This window comes from Atractosteus spatula, chromosome 1 (genome assembly GCF_055471065.1).
Source record: "Atractosteus spatula isolate fAtrSpa1 chromosome 1, fAtrSpa1.hap1, whole genome shotgun sequence".
Classification (NCBI taxonomy): Eukaryota; Metazoa; Chordata; class Actinopteri; order Semionotiformes; family Lepisosteidae; genus Atractosteus; species Atractosteus spatula.
The window spans coordinates 45645650-45666945 of record NC_142706.1 but is presented as its reverse complement, the minus strand read 5'-3'; positions in this window follow the sequence as shown (position 1 = coordinate 45666945).

Below are 21296 nucleotides of genomic sequence, written 5' to 3'. Positions count from 1 at the left end.
GTTTATTATTGTAGCTTCTTGTGAACACAATGTGCTTTTTCAGGTTAACATCCAAATTAAAATAATCTATACAGTATGTTGTCTTGATGCTAATTTCAGCAACAATTAGTTAGGAAACAATTACTTTAGATTTTGATTATGAAAAATATATTTCACACATACTGTACTATACTGTAGTGGCTTTAAAAACATGGTATAATACTGTATTTACTGTAAATACTGCATATTTATACAGAATATAATACTGTATAATGTACTGAACTGAACTGCAGTTCATTGACTTGTATGCTATTGTTTTGGCATATCTGTGGATATGACTTTGTGTGATCCACCTGTTAACTGTTATGCTGAGGAGAGCATGTATATGTTTCAAAATACTTATGTAAAAAGGACTATTATTTGTGTTTTTTCCATTTTTTCCTGTTTTTTTTCAACAGGTACTGAGAGTAAAACAGGCCAACTAAGAAAATGCTATTTTAAACTAAGCTTGTAATCTAAACAAGATCTCCAATGTGCTGATTATGCTCTACGGCTGTGGACATGAGCAATTATCTGTGTTTGAAAATACGTGTTGCCAAAAGCGTATACAATTATCACAACATTTACAGACATTTCCAATACATACCTGCAGTATACAGTACTGTATATATTGTACTGTTTATACTGTATATAGTATATTTTATACAATATATACCTATAATATTATTGGAAATTTACATTTCATAACAACTCATCATAGCAATAACCAGATTCTGGAAGGGGGGGCTGACCAAACAAGGTCTGAATAACAAAAATAATTTTATTAACAAACTTTTTCATGTTCTTAAGAAGATTGTAGAATGCAGTGGGGGACATTCGGGAATGTAATTTCACAAATGCATTTGTTCTGCCTTAAAATGTCACGGTGTAAAACAATAAAACAATCTAACTTAAAAGGGGAGTGTGATGTTAATAAAAATAAGTATTATAAATGATACATGAATGTGACACTATATAATTTTGGACATTACAATGTCTTCTTACCTTGGGGATAATAAAGACACTCTAATACTTATTTTTATTGTCAGCTACCAGGTAATGAAAAAGTAAGGCCTCATTTAGATTATTGTGTTCAAGTTTGATTACCTTGCTCACTTTGAAAACATATTGGTGCACAGGAAGCCAGAATCCACAGAACAGGAACATTCTGAGGCTTAAGGGTGTGACCTACACTGATAAAAATAATCAGAGCAGAGGGGAACTGAAAAAAATCATTCAAGATCCTCAAAGACAACCCAGGGGACTTATTCAGAGTGATCAATAAAACATAAACCAAAGCATGCAAGTGAAAACTATATGGACGTGTAAACAGAACAAGAGGTGCAGTACTTCCTTACCTGGAGGGTTTGGAGAGTATGAACAGGCTACTCTACCAAGTTGTTGTACCTTAGCTTCTTTCAAGAAATGACTGGATGAGGTCCTTCAATCAATTAGTACCACTAGCATAGCCTCCTCTCCTTTGGATCTGTTCTTAAATACCTGTTTTTATATATCTTTATGTACTGTTTTCCTATTTATACTTGTAAAGTTTGGCTCTGTCACACTTGCTTGTGTTGCTTGCTATCAATTATCTAACCTCGGTTTGACATTTCTCTACTCATCCTTGATTGTCTGCATATCATTCAATCTGCGCATAGACATTTTGGTCTAAAAATTTACTTTGCAAAACTTAATCATATTATTTGCTCTGGTTGTATCTGTTACTGCAAGTCCTTCTTCAAGGAATTTTAACACATCAGCTAAACATGATTTCCACTTTCTTCGTCGATGAGGATAATTTTAATTCATATACTGCATGTGTCACCAGAGAGCAGAGTATATACAGAGTGTCACAGAGGAACATACTTTGTCCTCCTATGGAATGGTCTCTACTGGTAGCCTCTAACTCCTGACACAATTGTGCTGCTGTTAGAAGAGCTAAGAGAACTAGACAGACGTCTGATAATTATTTTCACGTTTTTTTTAAGCAGAATCAGATCAATACCAAGTATAGCAATATTATATATTTTATATCTGGCTTTTTAATTCTCTTAGAAGAAGGCATCCTTTGTGCGTTATAGGTTCGGTTCTGCTCTTGAATGAGTCAGATCACCAAAACTACACAGACAGCTGTTTTAATAGGGGAATAATCAGACATACACTTACAATACCTCATCTATTTTAATCAGCCGCCACTGAATAAGTAAGTGTCAGACCAGATGGAGGAATCTAACATTATGGAACTTCACCAATAAGTTCCAAAATGTTAGATGGCAGGTTGATATATTGATTCAGTCATGACTGTGTCTCAGGTACGGGTGTGGTAAGATCGCCATGTATAATTTAACATCAGAAATGTTGAAGCAGCACAATGATAAAGTAGATTTAGCTTTTCATCCATTCATGTCTCTTTATTTAAACAATGATCCTACATCTGGATTGCATCTACTTATCTTAAAGCTGATGGAATTGAGAAATCAAGAAAGGCATGGGCAGAAAACTGTGTGAAGAGGTAAAGAGGCAGATTTGATCAGTCTATGCCTTGCCAAGGTATGCAAACGCCTATTGTCATGAATATATTTTGCAAGGCTGAGATATGCTTCCAAGTAAGAACCCAAAGATAATGATGATAAAAAATAAAAGGTTGATTCATATAATCCAGTAGGTTAATACAGTGATATTCAGGTAGAGTAGCAAGTTCTTTGGATTATTACCATTATGTTTAATGTGTTTTTTTTAATTCAACAACCTCAGAACAGACTTTACCACACACACACAAAATACACTGTTTATCCTTCCCTGTACTAGCTGAGTTGTTTGATATGGAAAAAAATCACTTTGTGGGGAAAACCATTTCCAATAATGAATACATTTTTTTCCATTTTACAATTACTATAATTTAATGACTCTGGCATTTTGTCTTTCTTTCAGCAATATACTACATATTGTAATATAGGCAGGTTGAAAGATTTTGTTGCTCAATGCAGATTTATCAAAGTCAAAAAATCCATGGCATTACCCGGTGAGGTAATTCTTTAAAGAACCAATGTTTCTTAATCACACTAATGATGGACCAGATACAATCAACACATCAGCTGTTATATATTGCAAAGAGAAACATCCCGCTTGGGGTTAAGCCACAGTGAAAAATGAAAATGACTTTTTTTTTTCGAGCGAAGCACTTTAGCTGAGATTATTCTTCATTCCCTCCAAGATGCAAACAAGGTCTTGGCATATAATTCCAATGAAAGAATAAGAGAAACAATTTAACACAAAAATTAACAAAATTGGATTCAACAGAAGATTTTCACATGATCTTTCTATAAAGTTACAGTATAAATCTCTTTGCTTTCACAAAGTCCAAAATAATGCATACCTAATTGCTCAAGGTATAAATTGCTTTGCATGAGATTATTGATCTTTGTGTTAGCAATATATTAAAAATTGATCACATATTATACTGATAAAATACTATACATTACTTTCTGAATTCTTTTTTAGACCAGATAAGACTATATTCTTTATAAATCATTTGCTTACCATGAAAAAGCACTTAATAAAACGAAAATTTTAAAAATCACTTTGGGCATGTGAAGTCTATGGAAAGTTTAGACGGAGGCTGTTCATTCAGGACATTGCCAGTACAGTCTGAGACACAATGTACTGCTAATTTACTCTAATCGTCCAAATGAGCCTTGCTGTTATATAAAATAACTGAAGCAGAACAGAGGCTTCCCATGATTAACCCCATTAGTCTCATTTCACCTTGACAACATCGTTGATTAAATTCATGAAAACAAAAAAACCCAAGCAGAAAAATCTGAGCCATTGTACGTAAGATTTTGTGCCTTTTTCAGGATTCCCATCATTGAAATCCACTACCACTCTTCAAGTTATGAAAAAGTAAAATGGCTGATATAAAAAATGATTGTTATTTCTGTAAATATATTTTTGCTCAAGAATTCCCCCCTTTTTCTTCACGATCATATACAAATGCAGCCATTCAAATTGCTCGAGGCATAATGTGTTGTGCTCCAAAGATTAATTGAATGAGTGAATGAAAATTTGATGCAGATGTTTATGAATAAAGTGGAATATGCTACCACTACCAGCTATATTACTACATATTTATATCCAAAAATTAATATTGTTAATGACGTTCAGAAACTTTTATTTTCTGCTATCAAAGTTTCCCTTTAGTTACATGCCTGGGTTCGATTCCCGGCCACTGCCAAACACCTTGGGAATAATCTTTCTCCAGTAATGCAAATGACATTAATCTTATGTTTTTACTAACATCTAACGCACCACAAGTGGCACCTATTGATTTTTCACTTGTCTTTAGCCAGTGAATGACACAGCCAAATTACACCGCAGTATGGCGCAACACAACGCGACAAATTAATTCTGCTTGCGTTCTGAATGGCTGCATTTTATATGCATAGTGTTGTATGCAAAGGAGATTGTTATGCATATCAAAATTAGTTTCAGTTTGCATTTACAGTAAGATTCGTAAATAATTGTATAATGAAGCTTACATGTTTTCAATCAACGTGTCTTTATTTTTTTCTCCTTCATTTGAAGCATATTTTTATTTAGTGGTAGCGTATTAAAGCTCTGTTAAAATTAACTTTTTAAATATGAAATTGTGGATGTTGGAATCTAAGGCGTTGGATAACATGCACCTTATTGCATAAGAATATTTTGTGAATGAGGCCTGTTTGTTAGAAAATCAACAACAGGAGGCACACGATGTCTGATTTGGCCTGTTCTTGGCTTTGTGTGAAAGCCTTGTGAGAGTGGAGGATGTTCTATTTAGGCCCTTCAATGTCTTTCAACAAGATCAGATCAGGTTTCTTTTGTCTTCTCTTGACCCACTGGATCTAAGCACGGAACCAGGACGTTGACATCTGCCTACAATATACTGTATACAGTATATATTTAACTGGTGTTAGAATGGCACTTTTCAACAAAATGGCTACAGAACCACATTCTGATGCATCTCACTCTTCTCTCACTACTCATTTCTTCATGGAGCAATACACATATATAGTAATGGAAACACAAGGTTTGAATTCCTTTGCGTTATAAAATGTCACCCACCATCAGTTTATTTCTTATGCAAATGAGACATGTGCATCGAAGGTCAGCTGAACATGGTCATATAGCCTCAAAAGTGAAAAACACAACAGATGACATGTTAATAATACTTTACCGTATACTGTATATAAAATAATACTTTACTGTACCTTAACTTAAGCCTGTCATCTCCCTTTAGTTATAAGGGATTTTCAGAAATAAAGAAACATTGTGAAAAAGCTTTTAAAAGGCTTGTTTTGATGAACCTGTCCTCTGTAAACACTATGACCGTGCAGAACAGGACTTTAACCTTGAGAAAAACAACAACACAATTTCTTCTCACAGCTATACCTAACAAGATATACATAATAAACAATTCACCACTTGCTGTATTCTACAGTATATGTCTGCTTTTATGAGTCTATATACACATGTATGAATGAATGTGTTTTTCTATTTCTCAGTCCTGTAAAGAAAATCTGTTTTGTACAATGCACAATGACATTTCTTTTTAGCTTTGTGGTTGTCTTTAAAAAATACATTAACCCAGCTTCTAAAAATAAGGTCAATGTTATCAATTGTGAACATGAATTTCTTTTTGTTCTAGGCCCTGCCCTGCTTGTTTTGTAAGACACACATCCTTTCTACCGTGTGGTTTTGCTACTTCACAAGACAGATATCTTCCTTTCCTGGCCTTCCTGTTTTTCTCTAATGCAAATGAACCAGCAGCTGCTTTGGGGTTGGTACCTCAGTTTAGTTTTGCCCAGGAGGTGGATGAGTTAGAGAACAACCAGGAAGGGTTGGTTTTTAAGCAATTCTTCCGAGGAAAAAAAAATCCATTACTAAAACAGAAAATATGAATATGCAGAGCAACATGTCAAAGTTGTTTGGCAATAGAACATAAAGACTAGTCTGCTCTATCTGGAATTCTGGTGCTCTTCCAATAAAAGCTTGTGGCATCTGAAAGTCATCTGAAGAAAGGGTACAATAAAACAAAAGGCTACAAAATAAAGGGAATATTACGCCAGTCTGGTTTGTTCATCAAGCAGTTTGGGGGTGTACATTTAATGCCTGTTTTTATGGTTTAGTACTCTGCTGTAAGATAAAGTGTTTTTAGTCTTGTAAATGTTCAGACTACATAAGAACATATCTACAGAAGTAATAGCAATAAAAAATTATTGGATATGGCTGCTTTAAGATTATTTACTAGAAATTTCCAGAATGATTAATGACGATATTATGAAGTGAACTCAAACAGCCTAATTCCATGGGAACAGGCCAAATATTTTAGCCTTACCTTTGAAAATATTTGAGACTTCCTGTTTTGAATCATTACTTTTTATTTGAATTGAGCTGAAAAACATGGGAAAATATGACAACTCTGACCCTTTCGAAAACAGCAAAAACACATTCAGCAGGCATTACACAACAACAGTAGCTAACAAAGAAATGACTTGAAGTTCAAGATAAAAGACAATCTGCTGTTATCTGATCCAATTTACTTACAATACTAGATTGATGCTAAGAAAGCAGGCTTTTTTCCAGTGAGAACTGAATGTACTTAAAGAAAAAGCTCAAACAATCCGTATTCAATCAGAGTGTATAGATGGACACATTAAGATTTTGAAGTGCTGTAAAGTAGCATAAACAGGTGCTAGGGGAGATTTGTTAGATCTATTAAAACTCCTGACAACGTGGAACGAAATGGAAAACTCCAAACAGAGATCTCGGCTCCTCTTGTTGTCCAGGCAACACAAATGTCAACATAATCCCTCACCATTTCAGTTAAAACATATTGATTCCTAGCTGGCTGGGTAGGCATGGTCAACAACAACTAAATAAAGTTGATAATTTAACATTTTCTTCACAAACTTACGGAAGTGACAAACTTCTCAAAAATTTCTACCACATAGTCTGCATATTTGTGTTCCAGATAATGTTGTTGAGAGGATACACAAAGTGATAATCACTGAATTAAGCATAGCTGACTTGAATATACCACTTCACCAAGGTCTCACAAGGGTCATAAAGCTGCTTATCAGAAACCTTTTTACAAATGATGATGTGATGTCACATGCAAAACTTCATTTTAAGCAAGTTTATTCCCTTCTAGTACTAACTCTAGATCTATTTCTGAAGCGTTTGAATATGTTATGGTGTGTCAATTTTATAAATTACACTCAGATTCAAAAAGTGAGGAATGTTTGTTTATAATTGTCAGAGGCGGTTAGATTTTACTTGATGTGCAGACACACCTAATGTGATAATAAATTAATCAAAGGAGAACAAGTTCTCATATACATTGGCAACCAGGACAGTATCCCTTTCCAACATAAGGCTGTTTTCAAATAAGAAGTCGCCACTGAGCAAAATGTATTACTTGGTTTTAAGTAGCTGAAGGATCTGAGAATCTCTTTGTGTAACGTAGTGGTTCAGTTTTAAATGCACTTCCCAAGACAATTTGAGTGAAGTATCTTTCTCAAGAGGACAACAGAAGTATCAAACCCAGGATCTGGACCCACAACCCTATGGAGTCCAGAGCACCAACCACTATTCCACTCAGCTACTGTATCTGTTCAGGAAATATGTTTAAATGTATTTTTTAAAATGTGCTCAATGACATTGAGCATGGAAAACAACAGGGAAATCAACCTTAAATGCTAAACTTTTAAAAATTACTCCCACTCTTATATCATTTAGAGCTTATTGAATTACTTTTAAAGATGTCAATGTATTCTTATGAAGTCATACATTAGATGTCAAAAACTGCTTTAGGACATCAATCAAAGAATCAATAATAGTCTGCTTTAGTGATGGCAAGGTCTGTGCATAAATGACTTTGATGTCAGCGTGGATAAGTTATTGCTTGCACTTGCTTAATAAGGCTCTGTACTGAATCAAATCTTTGTACAGCAAAAACAAGCCATTGTCATTCTTTTTTTAGGAGCATGATTACTTCATGTCCTTTCTTTTGCAAATCTCATTAGAGAAAAATTCTCGACTTGTGAAGATTTGACCACTCTTAGGAGGTTAGGAAAACATTGTTCAAGAATATGAGCAAAAAGAAAATAAAGCATCCTGAAAAGGATTTTGATTTAAGCCTTAATGTCCAATGCATAATCTAGACTCAATTATTTGTTTAATTGGTCAAATGTATAATAAAGGACTTCATTCATTCACAACTGAACCAATGTACATCTGCAGTACAGTGTCGGGAGGATAGGGCTGGTAGTTGCATTATGTCACTTATTATGTATCTGACCTTTTGTTTGTACAATTTATTGAATAAACAAAATCATTTCCCATTAAGGATTTCATAGAAGGTTCTTTACCACTTGAGGAGAGAAAAGGTCTACGTGGCAGATAAATGTGTTGAACTAGCATTTCCTAAAGTACAGCATACTCTCAGAGGAAGTTTAAAGCCATTCACTGTTGAAATATAACAATCTGACTCTAGATAACCCAGTTACAGCTGCAAATATCCATCAAAGCATTAGCCATAAGAAGAAGAGTAGAAATAGAAAGGCTAACTGATCACCTTGTTGAACCTCCCACCCTACAGTGTCTCAGAGTGCCCACTGTGTTTTACAGACAAGAAACAATTTAACAGAGCAGTGTATGAAAGTGGAATAATAGCATTCTTTGTTTTTCCCCACTCTGTGCCTCCCTTCCTGCTTACAGGTACCACTGAGGGCTGTTTGCAGTCAGCTGGCATTTTGACAACATGGCCATGGCAGCAAAATGCCACCACCATAACCCACAATGGTGCATAGAAACATGCACTGATTAAAAAAAATAGACCAGTACATTCCTCTCATTGCTACAACATAATTCTATATGGCAGCTGTTCTCACCACAATAATAAGATAAAAACCTGCCCAGTGATTTAAATGATTTGTTATTGGGCATAACCTATTTGCAATTCTCATGTATCTGACCAGAATGGATAATTCTATTTCTTTAGATAAATAAATAAATGCCTTTGATCGTCATATAGGCTAAATGTTTTTAGGAACAGCATTAGTGTGCTGTTACCTGCTTTCAAAGTTACTCTTCTTTAGCACCTTACTAAGTGCTTGTGAAATGTCTAGAGACCTTATCCACAATAGCTACAGACAACATCAGTGAACTAATGGAAATCATTCCCAAATCCTGCATCACCATTTCAAAATGCTTGGCAATTTAATAGACTGAAGTGGTTTTATTCAATTAGCTTGTGTGCAAAGCCCATCATAGCACTTTCCTTACATCACTGACCTTTAACTGATACAGGACGAGCATTTTACTTGAATTTAAGAGACATATTGTATCTCATTCAAGTGAAATTTATCGATGGCAAAATAACTTGTATACCATATTTTTCCTTTCTATAAGAAAGTGATTTTGTGTACTGGAAGAAAGACTTTCATTGCATAAAAACAGGCATGACTTGAGATGTTTTTTACATTGCAGATGCATTTTAAGACATCGACTACTGACCTGGTTTTTTAAACCAAAACCTGCACATACTGTACAATCAGCCCAACCAAAGGATCTAATTACAACATCAACATCCAGACCATTAACACACAGTATATTGAACCACAGATTGTTAACCAAATAGAACATGATGTATGATTTTTGCTTTTTAACTAATAACATAAACATATTCAATTTTACTTTTTATACTTGAAGAACCAAAACAAGACTAGACTTAACAAACTTTAAATGACACACTGCTGGTATCTTCCATGTGGATGAATAAAAAAAGATTTAAAAAGCAAAGCTGCTGTCAGTTATCCTGAAAGTCACAATAAAGTAACTGTGAACCAATGGTTTTAACTTCTGACATAATCCAGAATGCACTACTGTAACTAAAACATGCAAAACACAGCAAAGTTTACTTAAAAGTTTTAAGTTTATCTTCAGAAATGTTTAAGTATCAATTAAGACTCATAATTTGAAATGTAGTATTTACTGAAATAAATTGTGCTTTGAACAATGCATTTTTATTTGCTTATTAAAAAGCAATAATCTTACAAACCTGTTTAATTGTCTCATCTGATCTTCTATCACCACCTTACCAATCTAAAAAACAGTTAAACGTCTGTGTATATTTAAACAGAATCCCTGAAGACAAGAAGATACCCATTTGTTTCTATTTAGGTATTCAGTCAAACAGATACCACTGTGACTTGTGGGAGTTCATTATGGTGTGACTAGCATACTAGTGTCAAACTTGACTGAATATTCGAAGTGGTTAGTACTCACTGGACTTTCTAAAATGATGGACAAATCCTTAAGACATCCACAATAGAAGCATATTTGTGTACAGCACCACTTAAAATTAGGGACAGATTTACTAGCAGGCCAGGATACAGTGGATATCAAAAGTATTCACCTCCAATTGAGCTGTTTTGTTGTGTTTTAATGTGGAATCATAATGTATTTAACTGGAAGTTTCTTCAATTGATTAATTATTTGAAAACACCCTATAAAGTGTCAAAATGAAATAATCCCTATCTATGAATTGGCTTCATTACTCTGCCCTCCTCCCCACTGATAGCTGGTGTGTGGTGAGCGTTCTGGCGCACTATGGCTGCCGTAGCATCATCCAGGTGGGGCTGCACATTGGTGGTGGAGGGGAGTCCCCATTACCTGTAAAGCGCTTGGAGTGGAGTGTCCAGAAAAGTGCTATATGAGTGTAAGCAATTATTATTATTATAACAGGGTAATCAGATCCATCATGGTCATTATGCACAAATGTGTAAAGAGAAAAGAGTGAACATGCAGCCAGAACTGCAGAGATGAAGCTCTGTTATGTTCACGATTAGTATGGAGAGAACGTAGCACTGTTGCATGTTGTCTGCTGTCTGCTGTCTGCTGGTGAATTGGATGGACAACATCTGAGAACCAAAATATTGACATGCTCTATGTACTTCAACCTCTTTGAAATAAATACCACACAAATTCATAGCACAATGAAAAGGTTTATCTCCAAACAAGGTCTGAATTCAACTGTGCATTGTATCTTCATAATGTGCAATTAATTGACATAAATTAAATGGCAGAAGCTCCATAATGTGTTACATCAATTTTGTCTTTGTCATTTCCCCTTCTGTATTACGTACAGAATTCAGTCTTTTCTGCACCTTTAAATGTTCTTTTTATTTTTAAGGTAAAATTTCAAAGTCAGTACCACCAACTTAAACAAGTATATTACCAGATAAAGCTCATTTCATTTAAAATAGCACTTGTGTCCAAAAGACTGCGTCATTCTAGGCGTAAATAACACTTATCAAAAGGGTTGTTCATGGGCTGCTGCTGAAACTCCAGCAAAACACCATCTTTCCCCTGACGAAAGATAACCCCACTGGTATGCAGCCTGGTGCTATATTATGAAGGGAGTGCTTTTCAAAAAATGAAACTGTGGGGGTTGCCATGAAATGAAAGAAGACAGATTTGCCAACCACATAGTTTTTTCTTTGCTGTGCACTGTGGGCGATATTTTTCTGTGCATTGAAATGGAAAAGCATGAACGCTGAGTGCCCTTTGAACTTCATGGAACACAAGCTCAATTTATTTCTTATTTGGGGGGGTGGAGAGAGTCCACAAACAGAGACGGGGGAACATTTGGTTGCTGCATGCACACATGTTTACTTGTATTGTAACTGATTGCATATTATTGCCATTCAAGAGCAATTTAAGCCCTTAGGAACCCATACATGAGGATATCAGTTTAGTCAGAATTCTAATGCTGGTCTACAAAAAGACTTATTGAAATAGACAAAAACAATACTGAATACTACAGCAAACAGGAGATGTGTCAATATGCCAACCCAGTAGTTTTGGGATTGTATGATATGACAGAGATTACAGAGTTTTACTGGCAAATGTATTGATTCCGAATATTAAGCCAAATAAAAAATCAGGCTCTTGATCAATGTATGTCTGTACGAATAACATTCCATAATGCAAAACATAAGAGTTGAACACATTTTATATTAATTGTGGAATCCATCTGAAATTCTTAATGTAATGATTTACATGTATTGAATACCATAATACAGTACAAAGATAATTCATATTATGATTTTGTCCCAATTTATAATAAAATGTTAATGCTTTTTGTGACAAAAAAGTCTCTTTCAAAAACAACAAGCAGAATTTCTTGCTCAAGTCATTTTATGCAGCCAATTGAAATACATCCATTTGGACAGGCATTAAAAACTATTCTCCTGTACCACCAAAATGGGAAATTATTAGTACTCATTGGTTGTTCAGATCAGCATCAGTTTAAAGATTTGGTCATAGGTGATCCTAGGTGATCATTGGTCATAGGGGTTAAAGCTGATTCAGGGTACCCTGAAGTAATGGTAGAGGTAGGTGAATTAGACACAGACAGTGTTTAGCATGGTCTCATACAGGTAGGTAGGTGACAGACAGAGACAAATTTCACAACATAGTAATGTGAATAGATGAAGAAATTTGATTTTATATGGGTAAATGATAAGTAATGATTGAAAAAGAAGTGGATGAGGCAATCATTGATCTAGAGAATTTTTTTGTCATGACTTTTCATCTTCATGAGAAAATGTCTGCTTAAAATGTGAAAAGTTTAAAAGATTGTCTAGAATAGCTAGATTTCATTCACTTATCCAGTGATTTATGAAGACTTTCTTGCTTCCTTTAATTTAACCTTTGAGTGTCAGCCACCTTATGGTGTGACCTGTTAAAGTAAAACAACAGCCATTGGTGGCCTCCAAACCTCATATAATAATTAATTTATTAATGTACGGAGATAGGTAACTTAAGAGAATGTGCTAATTTATTATAAACACCTGTCAAGACTTTCTGGCTTCAGTTCTTACATCTGAAATGTAAGAAAGTAAAGACTTAGATTAAATTCAGGACTGATCAAACAACTGTAGTTGATTTTAAGGTATTGCATATAGATATCAAAATATAAACCATAAGTATAAAAACTTGAGAAGGTTATATAAGTGAAAGAAGTGATGTTTATATAGACCTATTGTATCATTCTAATCTTCTTGACAATGTGGAGAAGCAATTAAAAAGGCAAGCCAAATAGTAAGTTATACAGTATAATTAAAATTGTACATTCCACTAATTTGTCAGCTTGTTGCTCCGGAAACTGTTAAGAGTATAGAAACCAAATATATTCTGGAGTTCAAGGTGTTCTGACAAGGTGAAGAAACTGAACCTTTCTGGTTTTGAGCAAACAACATTCTTAGATGTGATACAATTACTAATGTTCCTCAAAGACATTGACAAAAACACACCATTGGAAGTCTTCCAAATCAACAGTGAAACTTGAACTAGGGGATGCAAGTAGGATTAACATCTGTGAAAAGGACCAGCTTGCTATCAGCATCAGAATCTAAATAATTTACATAAATCAGGACAAACAGAGTTCCTAATACAGATCCCTGTTGTACTACTAATTGTAAAACCCTAATCTAAGCATTCACTTGTATCCTGTATCCTATTTCCAGTCCATTCACCAATTCTTAATCCAAGTACATGCATTTTGATCAATGCCTTTGTATTTTAGAATTAAGTTTAATTAAAGATGTCTAATAACCTTTGTGTTGCTTTTTCAAGGAAGCTTGGGCCTGTGTATAAATGTAAATGTAGAACAATGTGGATAAGAAGCCCCTCTGATAAAAGACATCATAAAACTGAACTATTGAACAATACATATCGCAGATGGGCTCAATGGAACCTGTAGCCTATTGCTTCTCAAAACCAAGGTCACTGTTCATCACTCAAAGGAAGATCCACCAATGAAGGACCTGCACTTGACCAAACCTAATAACACCCTTAACCAATTGCCAGTTGTAATGTTGCACCTTAGAAACCTTAGAAGCTAGCACCTGACTCATTTGTCACAATTTAACACACAGGCTCCTCATCTATCTCCAGCTAAACTGGCAATCTGATTTTTCCAACCACATGACTACAGACAGTTCAAGTCATGACTTTTCTCCAATACGCCAGGCTAAGGGAGTGAGTCAGTAAAGTACAGAATTATGCCCAAGACATTCGTTCAGAAACTGAAGGAATCTTGTGTTAGTGAACCCACTGTTATTTTTGCTTGATCAATAAAATAAGACAGAAGGACAGTAGAATATCAAAGCATATTCAGTGACAAGCTACAGTATAGCCGGGACAAACCAAGTTCCCCCACTTGTCTATATTACAGTAGGACCCAAGAAAACAACTGCACACACACTGTTAAAGACCAAAGTCCAGCCACACTTACTTCAGGCGGAGCTGTCTGAGGCTCAACGCTAGGCAAAGCTCTTTCTCTTCTCTCTGCACTGGTAGACTTCCTGCACAGAGCAAGCAGCTTCCAAGTCAGAACATGGCCAAACCACCCTAGCTCCATCTTCTCATTTTAAAACTTATCAAGGACATTTTGCCAATGCATCTTTGAGTATAAACCCCTTTATTCACATTATTATTCATGAGACTTAAAATATTATTCCAAACTTGTTTAATGTACTGTATAGTTGTTCAAGGCAGTAAATGCATATTTACTTGTATCTGAGAATATAGATATGATGTAAGCATATGAGACTTTTAAAACATACAACTATATGATCCTAACAAGCTATTGTTGATGTATTTTAACACTGAAGTTATTAACACTTCTTGTAATCTTGAATGACCAGCTTTTGTATCACAGCAGATCATTTCATAAACATATTCTATTACATTTGTTGTGTGTTATGCATTATTTTAGTGTTATATGAATAAATAAATGTATATTGTATATTTAGAATCAGTGTGTGAGACTGTAAATTATTATGTTTGATTCAGCTCTTATAGTAGTCAAGTACTCTTGTAATTTACTGTTACAATTTCTAAGTTTTCCATAAATTAAAACCTTCACATAACTACACCTACATAATAGGTTTCAACCTAAGTTAGTGTGTTCAAGGAGTCTCAATATGTTAAAAAACACATAATGACTATGGAATAAAGCAGCTTTATTTACCATAACCTCAACAAAAATACCTACTATTCACAAATGAAACAATCACTAAACCCGTTATACATCAAACATTACTAATTAACCCCTATGTAGCTTCTAAACCCTAAACAATTATCTCACTAGCTAATTAATCACCACCCAATGTGACTTTTTACAGCTAATAGAGGCCTTAAGTGGCCTCCAGTGACATATCTTCTGATAAAACAGTCCTCTCAAACATTGGCCTGCCACCTGCAATTTTAGAATGAATCTTTCATGGAAACTTTTTGTTAAGTTATGTATTTAGTATATTTTAAATAACCCTCAGCATCCAGTCTTTGGCAGCATTTTGTCTTAGCTACTGTGAGTGCAGGGAAACCAGCATCACAAAGGTGTGCTGTGGCAAAGGTTCGCTTCAATAGGTCTGAGTATTCTTCCACCACTTGTACCCAGAAATCACCAGTGGATTCTGTCTGAACTGTAACTGCAGTCCCCCCATCAGACAAACTCCAGCACTTTCTTTTGTTTGTAAAATACAATAATTATTGTAAAATAAGCTTTGGAAGCAGGGATGCAACTTCAGATGGATTTCATACTCAGTTTTGAGGTGTGTCCATTGAAGGAGGGTATTTTTACAGCTGCTGACTGTCATGATCAAGATGTTCAATTTTGAGGTTTTTCAAAAAACACTTCAGACACTTCAGTCTGCAGGAGAAGCTTCTCGCGTTTGCTGCCAATTTCACTGTGCAGTGGTAGAAAAATTCTTTAATTTAGCGAGTGAGGTTACAGGACAGTTTCTTTACAATGCAAGTACTCAGCAACTGACATTCAGCATTGTGGAATATCACCAAAACTCTGAGTACTCAAGGATAACAAAAGCTATTGTCTTGAGCAAAATCAACCCTTTTCCCAATCTCTTTATTTAATATCTCTCCTCTTATTTGTTTTGGGAACCAAAAAGTACCTTTAAGAACTCTGTCAGCACTCCAGAAGTGATTCTGATTTTGTGTGGAAATACTGTTTGAAATTGTTCCTATAAACAATTCATAAGACCTTGATTATCATCAAAGAAATTAAGTTATATTTTGTGGTAAGTCACTGAAATATGTTCCTCCTGTTCTTTGTGAACTACATCCGCTCATTGCTATTCAAAACTCCATGTAAGAATAGATACTTTGATTGGTAAACTTATTTTTTTGCAGTAGTAAGTTTAAATTTCTTGCTTTGCTAGTTTTATAATTTATTTGGTTTCTGCTAATACTGAAATAAAAAAAAACATTTCCTTTGAAAATTATTCTGTCATAAGTTATTATGAGTGTCATAACACCTGGTTATGAAGTGTCATAACATATCAGTTTTAAACTGATACAATTGAAAGGTCTTTGATCCACCTATAATTACGTTTCTTCTCTTAGCCTCAGGAGGGATATGAATCCAGGCCACTTGGATTCCAATACACAAACACTTTTGTTACACCTAAAAAATCTGTCCACCATAGCTCTGATGTAGATTTAAGAAACCACCTATCGTGTAAGGAGGGCTAGTTTATTTGGTTTTGGAATAGAGTAATATTAAATATTGCAAGGTAAAAGTAAGAGCTTGTCGACGCACAGACAATGAATTGTCTAAATCTGAAACTGAAGAGTTTTCCTCCCACTTCTGAAAAGCAAAGAAATAACTGTGACTTTAAATAAAAAAGTTTGGAAAATGAGGTTCCCAGTTTAAACCTTATTCAAAAACTTAGTTCTACTAATAATGTGATAATGTGAGGTGAGGAATTCAATTTTACATATGCAAATACTGAATGTTAATCACATAGTACTTTGGGCAAAAGGAACTCCGCATTTTATGACATTTTTTTTTTAATTTTAATGAATCAATTCTTTTGTGGATCTAAGGATGGCTCCCTGAGGCCAAGATAAGCTTCTGATAGTGCAAGAGGGAGGTGGTGTCTGACAGAGGTCTAGGCGATCCCCAGGGGGCCAGCAGGAAGAATGGAGTAATAGGGACTGAGTGGAAATCTCTTGTTCTAGCAGAAGCGGAGTGCTTCTCTGCCTCTAATAACAATTCACAGTAGCAATGGGAAACAGAAACAATAGCCAGGGCAGCCAGACTCCGTTGATTACAGGCAATTGTTAATCCCCCACACAACTACAGCCACACACACCATTGCAACTTATGATTGGCTAACAGTGAGTCAGTTTGTCCCATATGGAAGATTCTGTCAATTATAATTTTTCCAATATATGGTTTATATACTCACTATATCTCCTGTTGGTTCCTTAGTACAATCTAAAAAAATTAAGAAATGAAAAGGTAGGGCTTGAAGCTTATCTTCTTTATCACAGAATCAGAGGTGAAACATGAGCCAGAGGACTCAATGTGGAAACTATGTGGAAGTGCATTTAAAACTGAAAACAGGAGGTACTTTTGTAAAGAACGATGTGTAGGGGTCTGAAACAAACCACTTAGCCATGTCGTTGATACCTGCTTGTCTTGACATCTTATAGCTTGGTGTATTTCAAGAAATGACTGGACAAGATCCTCAGATCACTTAGCTACCATCTTGGGTTCTCGTTAATTTCAGTAGTGGGCAAACATTCCTTCTAAGAAAATGTAATAACTAAGGCTAATAATAAAAATAAAAAATCAAGACAATAATGAAACTGCCATGAAATAAAAGAAAAAAATCTTTAGTCATATAAAACCAACCAAATCTATTTTAAAAAATCTGTTTTTTTTAAAACTCTAATGTATTGCTTTTTTAAAACAAAATTTTATGACTCATACCCTTTCAGTCATGTATTTTATTCCATAAGCTTTTCTGAACTATAATCTTGACCACTTTATGAACTGCACTAACAATGCTGCAAGTCTGAAAGAATACTTACTGTAGTGTCATCTTGTCAGAGAAAACAATAGTGCACCAAGCTGATGAAATATGAGACAAGCACAAGACTGTTACTTCATAAACAGGTTTTACCCTTTTGTGATAGGCTAAGTTGCTCACTAGCAGTGCAGCGAATAAGAAGTTCAATCCTTGTGCATCTGCCACCTTCTGCTCTGGAATATTTGCAGTGAAACAAGTATAACTCTTATTACCCCAAATTACATGCTGAAGTACTAAGGTCAATATTTAATAATAACTGGGGATAATGGGGATAATTTCTAAAATAAAAGTGATTCAATGGATTGGACAGAGAACTAGTAAGCAGTGAAAACATGATAAATCACATTTTATACTATAGCAATGAATGTTGTTGACATAGGCCATTGTCAATATTAAGAAATATTTCTCACTTTTATTAAACTTCAACAAATGTTAATACATCCCCCAGGAGCATACTTTACTTAAGCAGTGGAAGTAAAAGTTAATACGTCAAACGTAAAAGTGCTTTGAGATAAATGTTAATAACTGTTATTACATGTGGTACTAGTGCTATGATTTCTGCTACAATGTACTGGTGCTACTACTATTTGAATTTCTAATAATGAAAAAAATATTTTTATAACAAAGAAAAGGAGTTTACAACTTACTGGATTTTTATTCAGATTTTTATTGGAAAACATTTTAAGAGGAAAAGCGTGTAGGTTTCTGCAGATAAGAGTAAGATATAAAACACTTTAGTAAAAGACTTACTTTCAAATACTTCGAAAGTGTAATTTATCACGAAAGGTCTCCTGCTTTTGCTAATGATTTAGTATTGACCTTACCCATGTGGTAAAATTTAGTACATGAGTTTAATTGATATAATTATTTATACACAGTGAAGATGGCCAGGTGTCTTAGACAGAATCAATTAAGTGGTTTATTTATACAGAAACATTTCTTTTAAGAGTAAATGTAATTATTGTGGTGCTTACAAAAAATTCAAATGACTGTGCAAATGGGAATAATTTAGGAAATGCTGACTATGGACTTGTGAAACAAACCACATTAAAAGCAAACAGTAGAACGTTTGACATTATGATTAGGTAGAGATGAATGAAACAATAATTTCCACAGGCCTTTGCTTGTTCTTCATGGTGGAAGAAATTATACATAACGTGTTTGTTATCAGACACTTTTCAAAAATGTGTGATGCAGTCTATGGGGAGTTAGTGATTATAATGGATGTTACCGGTAAAAGGACTCCTAAATAGATTTGTCTAGATGGCTTCATGTCTTTAAGGTATCCAGTTGCACCCAAACATCATACATAACCAGAGTGAGGGAGTCTCATTATGTAACTTACCCACACTTGTAATGCAATTTGCTCTCCCGATTCTAAACTTTTTTGTGACATCATCTCAGCAACAACTTAGGATGCTATTAGGTGTAAAAAGTTCAATAGACAACCCTATGTTGTTGGCTATATAAACACACATTTAGTTCAAAAAGAGATTAATCCTTTTGCGTGTGCAAAAACAGCAATCATTTCTTGGTTGTTAATCACTTAAGATGTTTAACATAAACATGTGCTTCATCAACAATCACTAGATTAGTCATGCAAAATTAAAATTACATGTTTTGTACTAAAGAAGGAGTAACATTTTATACTAAAGGAACAGTTATTTCCTGTGCTGCCATTGAAGGTGTTATAGGATGTAATTATAATTTTGAGACTTAAGACTTAAGTCTTAATATCTTGGGGATCTACTGAGGCTGACCATGATTTAATTTGATTTTTTCCGCACTATGCATATACCTTTCACCAGGCTTTACACTAATTCCATCCTTTTATTACAAAGTTGAATCTGTTATACAATGAAAAGAATATCTAAAACCTAATTTAATTTCAATATTTTTTAAATTGCATAATCAACTTATAGGACTATGTGCATCTTTGTTATACCAAATACTTTCTATGCTGTGTTCACTCCCATATTAATAAAAAAGATGCTGATGAGGAACAAGGTCCAAGATTGACATAGTAGACATGACAAAAATGTTTCATTTTCAAATTTAGGAGCTTTTCTAACTTTCAACTATAGAATATCAGTCTTCACCTGTCCCAAGGTTTGTATATGGCAGTGGTTCTCAAACTGTGGTATGCGTACCGGCAGTGGTACGTGGAGTGCCGCCAAGTGGTACGCCAAATGACCCTGGAACTGTGTCGTGTGCGCTGAAAAATCGGGACGGGTTTTCATATTTTGTATTTTAATACGTGTCGAATACGCAGCCTACGTACTACGATACAGTGCGCGCTAATACTTCAGTGGACACAAGAGATACTCTGTAATTCTATACCACTCTATAGGAATGCGTGCTACGGATGCAAGTGACCAATTGTATTTAAAAAAAGCTACTGTATCTCCAGCAAACAGGGAGAAAGGAGAATGTGCGTGATTTTGGAACAATGCTAACGTTGTAAACACAGGAATGCATAGAAATACGTGCTACGAACGCAGGTAATCTTGTGAGCACACGAAAGCGTGATAACAGAAAAATATTTAAGAACTGTTCTAATTTGAGAAAAATACACCGAGCGTCTCTGTGTTTCGCTCCCATGAGCATGAAATAAAAACTTTAAATAAATACGGAAATAAAAACTGAAACGCGGAAAAATGCAAGCTTGCGGATTGCTAAAGCAGGTAAGCTACACTATTTTTGAAGAACCTTATTTACCATTGGCAAAAGAGCTGACACGTATTATGTGTAGAGAAAAAGCTGCTAAACAGCTCGACCTGCTGCCCCCCTTCCCCTGAAAGACACAGTCATTCATAGAATTATTGATATGAAGGATTATATCAAAAGTACACTGATAGAGCGCGTTAAGATGAGCAGATATTTTTCACTGCAATTAGATGAGTCTGTAGTCGATTTGGCCAATTTGCTCGTTTACGTTAGATACGAGTTTGAGGGCATGTCCCATGAAGACTTTCTGTTCTGTAAACCGCCACCAACAGGAACTACAGGAGAGCACATATTTCAGCTTCTGAATGAATTTATCGAAGAGAATGGCCTCGACTGGATAAAATGTGTCGGAGTTTGTACAGACGGCGCTAGAGCGATGACAAGCCGACATAACGGTGTAGTTGCACGAATTAGATAGGTTGCTCCAGAAATTAATGTACGCATTACAACATCCATCGCGAGACCTTTGCCGTCAAGAAAATGCATGACGATTTAAAATCTGTTAGACTCTGTTGTGAATTGTATCAAGGCTCGAAAAATTAATTCACATCTGCTTTGCTCAACTAAACAGGCTCACCCCTCTCACTGAAATGGTGCTTTTTT